This window comes from Panthera onca, chromosome A3 (genome assembly GCF_046562875.1).
Source record: "Panthera onca isolate mPanOnc1 chromosome A3, mPanOnc1 haplotype 2, whole genome shotgun sequence".
Lineage (NCBI taxonomy): Eukaryota > Metazoa > Chordata > Mammalia > Carnivora > Felidae > Panthera > Panthera onca.
Window position 1 is genome coordinate 17065122 of NC_138341.1, and position 6409 is coordinate 17071530.

At 36.2% G+C, this 6409-nt stretch overlaps 1 long non-coding RNA gene across 1 annotated transcript in view; it reads left to right on the forward strand.

Annotated features, from left to right (window-relative positions):
• The window catches only part of LOC144615832 (uncharacterized), a 574275-nt gene that overhangs the window by 522379 nt on the left and 45487 nt on the right, over positions 1-6409 (forward strand). The window lies entirely within an intron of this gene.

Here is a 6409-nt window from a genome sequence, read left to right on the forward strand (position 1 = left end):
TTGGGATTTGATGCAAAGTTATTTCTGGTTGATGACTCCACATGCCAGAATTCTCACTGATATTTTTAAATCCCTGCAATAAAGTCTCAGTAGAAGAAACCACAAGATGAATTACACATGCTTATAGATCTGTCTCTGACAAACTTCAGGGTTTTCATTCATCTTCATAATTTCAGTACTCAGTGTCCCAGAAAATGTTTGGGGGATAGAATTGAGAAGAAAACCAATCATCTCACCCAGCAATAAAGACCAAGGGTTAAATATATTGTTTTTCTAATTGGAGACAGAACAAAAAAAAAAATGTTTCTAAATCCTCTACAACAGTTGTTTTCCCTGTAGTTCCCTTAGGCTTTGGTTGATGAACTATTTTCTAAAGAATTTCCTTTGTGGATGCCTTTTCATTTACTGAAAAGAACTAATTGTTTTTCACAATTATATATAAAAATACAGTGGGCTCAACTCACTACTCTGTATCAAGGCTCAGAAAAATATTGTTCTCAAGGCACTCTCTATTCAGAGGAAATTTGCTTTTATAAAGTGCTCTCATGGCAGAGTCATTGTTACTTAAGCAATCATTAGGAACTATTTACATATGTTAGCCAAAACAGGTTGATTATGCACAGCTATAAATCATCAGGAGGAGCACGTATGAATCCACAGCTACATCTTTAACCATGCTAGGACCTGTGTTTCATTCCTGCTCTTGGAGTCCCTTGACACTGAGGCAAGATGTGCATTTATTACTTAGCTTATTTGTAACCCTTTCTGCCTGCGACCATGCTCACCTAGGGGAAAATCATTGTGTAGCTGGAAGCAGTGTTCTTCCTCTCTTGCCATCCTACCTCCCCACTTGGAGTTGCTTATCAGATTGTTGAGACTTCAGAAGGCTGGTGAAGTTCTGTTTATTAATGGGCAAAGTCAGTGTGTGTTAAAAGGATCCTCTTTAAGTGCCTCTGCTCAAGACTTGGATAAACCACTCACTTGTAGTTTACTTTTATCCTTCCCACATGAGGTTTTGGGATTTTTGCTCTCCAGAACATGGTGGTCAGATCAGGACCTTCCGGCAAAAGCCTGGCCAGGTCTTGAGATTAAGCCAGTACTCCAGGCATGTCTTAGAAAGTCCTGTATTATAAAAGGCATGTGTTTGACTAATAATAAAGTAGCAATAAAGTTGACTTGACATTGTCATTCCCATTGTGTTTCATCTTCCTTTGGAAACTAACAAAAAGAAGGGGTAAAAAGCCTTGCAGTGATAACAACAACAACAAACAGAACAAAACCAGAAATTGTCTTTGATGAAATTATTAAAATAACAATAGGAAAACGTCTGCAGCATCCCTGTAAATAAGAGGGGGTGATCTCCCAGTAAGGTGGGGGAAAAAAAGGCCACTATGTATTAGCACAGTTTGATAGGATTGAAGGAAGAAAAGATGAGCTCTGCATTCTGAGAAAAAGCAGCATTATCAGGTTGTCCTTTATAACTATGTTTTTGATGCCTTTTGGCCTTCAGGTTGCTTCTTTATATTTTCTTTTTCTCATAATTCATTAACAGACTTGATATGTTTGCATACATATTAGTGCCTTTTAATTTTAAAAGTTCTCATATGAGTTGAAAAGTTTTTCTGTGTTCTAATACTTATAATTTATTAGGTTTGTTTTGCTGTAACTTTTCTAGTTTCTGGAGTGGAATATTTATTTCATTTAGTTTCATTATTTCTTACTTAATGAAAAATATAATTAAGGAAATGAATTTTGTTCTTTTAAAGTCTCAACCACGCCTATAAATGACTAAATAGCTACCATGAGATTACCATGCTACATCAAATCTTATTGTAGTAAATTTTAATAACTTGTCATAGAAACTTTGATTAATCTTTGGATCCAAAGATTATTTAGCAGAGGTTTTTGTTTTTATTCTAAGTGATTAGATTAGTTTTCTTTATCATTTTGTAATACACTTCTGGTTTTCTTACGTTGTAAATAGAGGATTTATGATTATAATTGTGATGTTTTGTTTATAAATAAATGTATTGGAACAATGTTAGGGAATGCTAGGGACACATTAAATATCACCTATTGGGAGACATATATTAATAATATTATTCTAATACTGTAGCCATCATTTTTTTTCTAAGTGAGCTGTAAACAAATATAGTAATATATGTCAGTCTCCTCCTCCTAATCTTTTTCATCTTGCTGGTTATATGTCTAAGTTTTTTCTTATATACTTTGGCATTAATGAATTCAGAACACAGGCCCACGACAACTGTATCTTCATTGTGAATTTTCCCTTATATTGAATAATTTCCTTTTTCAGAGTTACTGTTTTCTGCATGATTTTACTTTTGATATTAAGATTATGATCTTTGTTGTATATAGGAAATGCCTACAGATAGGCATTTCCCCACTATTTTTCCATTTCTTTATTATTACTTTTCTGTTATTTTGATTCAGGTGTGATTTTTATGAAAGTTGTAAAGTTGAATTATTTTAAACCATTTTCAGTTTGGCCTTCATTACAAGGATTCAATCTGTTTCCATATTTTGGTAATATGTATATGGTTGTTTATTATTTTTTTTTTGTAAATTATTTGTAAACTATTAAAAAATACACACACACACACACACACACACACACATATATATATATGAAATTTTACAAACTTTAGAAATCATAAGTGGCTCATACATGCTTCTAGGATGTAGCTCTCCAAGGGTCCCAACTGAGAGACAAGGATGTTTATTAGTGTCTCTATTCTTGGCAGACCCTAGGCTCCATTTTTGTCTCCTCAGTACAGTGAGACTGCCAAACACTCAGCTCTCCATTTCAGTGGCTTTCTGTTTAGGCTTTTAATTTCTACCCTGCACACCTTTAAATTCAGCAAATGCATCATGAAGGAGAACCACCAGTGTTGGGCCAGTTTCTCTGCACCTCTTTTTCCTCTGGAATCTTGGCCTCTTATATCCTGCCTTCTTTGGTGGCCTAGCTCCTCCAGGGATTATCTCTCCTGCTCTGTAAAGTGTCAAATATTAGTCTCTTAGCTGTGATCCCCTGACCGGTTGGCCATCCTCTTGCCCCAAAGAATTAGAAAAAGGCCTAGGAGAAAAGTGGCTTATAAAATGTTGCCTCTTTCTACTTTTATCTTCTGCACCCTCAAGTACTGATGGCTTCACAGCTCTCAAGCAGTTCAATTACATATATTTTCTATTTTAACCAAGTTTATTAGATATGCTTGACAGAAGCAACTAATGGGGATTGGAAGTCCAACTCCAACCTGTGCTTTGCTTTCTGTTTTTTTGCTCTTTTAGAAGTTTTTTTTATTTTCAATTTACCTATTGTAGACTCTGGGTCTGAAGTTCTCTTTTGTCCAGCAAGAGAGTGGAACACAGGATTAATATGCAAGAGAGGCTAATGTCCAGGAGGAGACAAGAGCCCTGAGTAAGGTTCCTTGATCTGATTTTATTAGCATCAGAAGGCTTACAAGCATGATGGGCATGCACAAAGAGGGAATGAAACTATGAACATTAACTCATGGACATGAGAGAAAGAGGGTTTCAAAGCTATACAGTGTTAGGGGTTTGGGTCAATACAAAACAAAACCCTGGTGCTGGGCAGAAGGTTATTTACAGCAGACATGAAGCCCCACCTCTGTTTACCTAAACTGGCCTAGGGGACAAGAAAGAGCATGCTACCTTGGGGTCAATAAGGCACCTTTCTTTTGTTAATTAGCTCCACTCTGGGCAGCTTGCACTGCTGTTTACCTGTTTACCTATTTTGGTCCTTCCTTCCTGTGAAAGCAGCTTTCTGCTATTATACTAAGTTGGGAGGCATTTCTGCCCTGAATACCCAATCTTGTTTACCTCATTTTTGATGCTTTTATCCTGAGGCTTTTCTATTCCTATATCTTTGTCCTATACTGGGGGCCTTTGCCTGGTTTACCTAATCTTGTTTACCCCCACTTGGGTGTGTTCATCCTATGGCTTTCTAATATTCTATGCCTCGTTAACCCATCAGTGCAAGCTCAGGGAATTCCTAAGCTTATTCCCCACATTTACTATTGTTCAAACTTTTGTTCTTCCTTATTGCTTCTTCTAACTTGAAAATTGTGTAGTGCATTTTGATTCTGGTGGTAGCATCTTTTTGTCTTAATCACACATAGTTAAGCTTGTACTTCTGTATTTATCAGTGTCAAGGAAAAGAACATTTGTAGAATGCTACTTTTCTTACTCCCTCAAAAATTTCTTGATATTCTATTATTGTTTTCAAAATCATCTATACAGATAGATTTCTTTATAAGATTTGTTTTCCCTGCATGGATGCCGATAAAATATGCTTTCTCCAAGTTTTGTATAGATCTGGGACTTCTGTTGTTGTTGCTATTGCTGTTTTATTTGCTTTTCTCTCAGTTTTCCCAGTTTACTTGACTAATCTTATATTGGGCAATGTCTACATTAACCTGTCAATTTGAAACATTAAGGCGTCATAAGTGTGAGTGCCTTTATGTCTAATGTTGATTCACTTTTAATTTAAATGTCATCAGAGGTTCAAACGCCAATTTCCTCACCGTTATGGTCAGAGAAGGAAAATGAGTATATGAGAAACTTTTTAAAGCAAAAAGATAATGTGAAAGAAGTATAGACTTTCTGTTTTCAAAGAACCCATAACTGTCTTGGCAAATATAGCCAAAGCCATTGGTGGCCCGCCCAGTATCCTTTTATGCCTTCTTTCTTACTGACAGAACCTCAGCCTCCTGTGCCATATGTGCAGGCATGTGACATAATCTTTCCATTGAGATATAAGTGAAATCTGCTAGATGTTCTGCAAAGATGTTTACTTTTAAGAATCAATGTAAATGAATGCATTGGGTATGGCTTCCGCTATCCCCTTTCTTTCCTGAAAGGAGCATACATTTTGAGGTTATAGCAGCCATCTTGCAACTTTAATGTGTCTATTGTGAGAACAATGTCAAGAGGATCACAGGAGTGCTAGTCCTTAAACTGTTTTGCTTCTAAACAAATGCCCTTGACCCCTTACCAAGAGACTGCTTGTTATGTAAGAAAATGAGCTTCAACTTGCATAGACCACCATAAATAAAGTCTTCAGTATATTCATCTAACTGGTACGTTAGAGAAAATTAATTTAAACAACCACACAACAAAGTCATAGTGAAGAGCCACATATGTGGTGTAGATGAAAAATGGTTGTAATTTTCCTGGACTTCTTCACATGCAGGGTAGCGTTTACACAGCTCTGTGAGAAGAGCCATGCTGGCCCTGGGCTATGGCACACCTGCATTTCCAACCATACGCAGTTAGTTTGCACTTTCTGTTAAAATCTCTTCACTTATCTTCCTATTCAATGCCACTTGCTTTCTCATTTCTAAAGACAAGATTGCAAAGTAATTAACTGTGTTCCCTGGCCAGCAACCAGGAATTGGGGGGGTCCGCAGCATCTTCTACACAGTGCTGAGAATGATTTTTTCGCTTTAAAACCTTCAAGAGAGTATATTGAGAGATCTTTCTTTTCTCTAATGAATTACTAGAGTGAAACACAAATGGTTAGAACTGCTAGAGAATATGTCTCCAGACTGTTTCATTGTGGAACATAAGGAATCCTGACTAAACACTAGCATGTAAGAATAGAGAAATTAAATTCAGGAAAATAAGTATAAAAACTCAATAATTTCTGGGACGTTGTTTTCTCTCTTAGCACTCTAGAAATCTTGGAATCTCAGAACTGACAGCACAAGAGGAATCAACTTTAAGTGCTGAATTATTTAATTAAATTAATTTTGTCTTAATTTATTATAATTATTGGTCCATAATGATGCTAGCACTTTGCTGAGCATTTAAAGGAAAACAAATGCACAAACTGGACATGGATTGCCTTGGTCTTTGCACTGTTGGAAATTTCTATAATCACGGTGATGATAACAAGCGACAATAGAATTGTGCCATAAAGTCTGTTTTGGAACTTCAGCTCATTTGGAGACGATTTCATGCAAATGGAATTTTTCTGGGAAAAAGTCAATACTGATCATCCACTTGTACTTTCCAAATGCATACATCATAATGTCTCTCATTGTTGAACCTCTCATTTATTCACTAATTCATTGTTTTGAGCATGTAAAAATGTTAAACCCTGTTTTCACAGTTGAATTACCTTCCTCCAGTTACATTCCATACCTAGAAACTCCAACTTATCAAGCAGTCTATGCATTGATCAGATCTCTTTAACTGTCAAGTAGAAGTTCAAGTAGAGGTGGCTTAAACAAACAGAAAAAAAAAGATGTACTGGCTAACATAATATAAAAAAGTAAACATTCATTGTGGCTGAGATGAATAGGAGTCAGGGACTCAATACTCACCAAGAGTTATTTCCCAAGCACTCCCCGTCCTTCTCTTACTA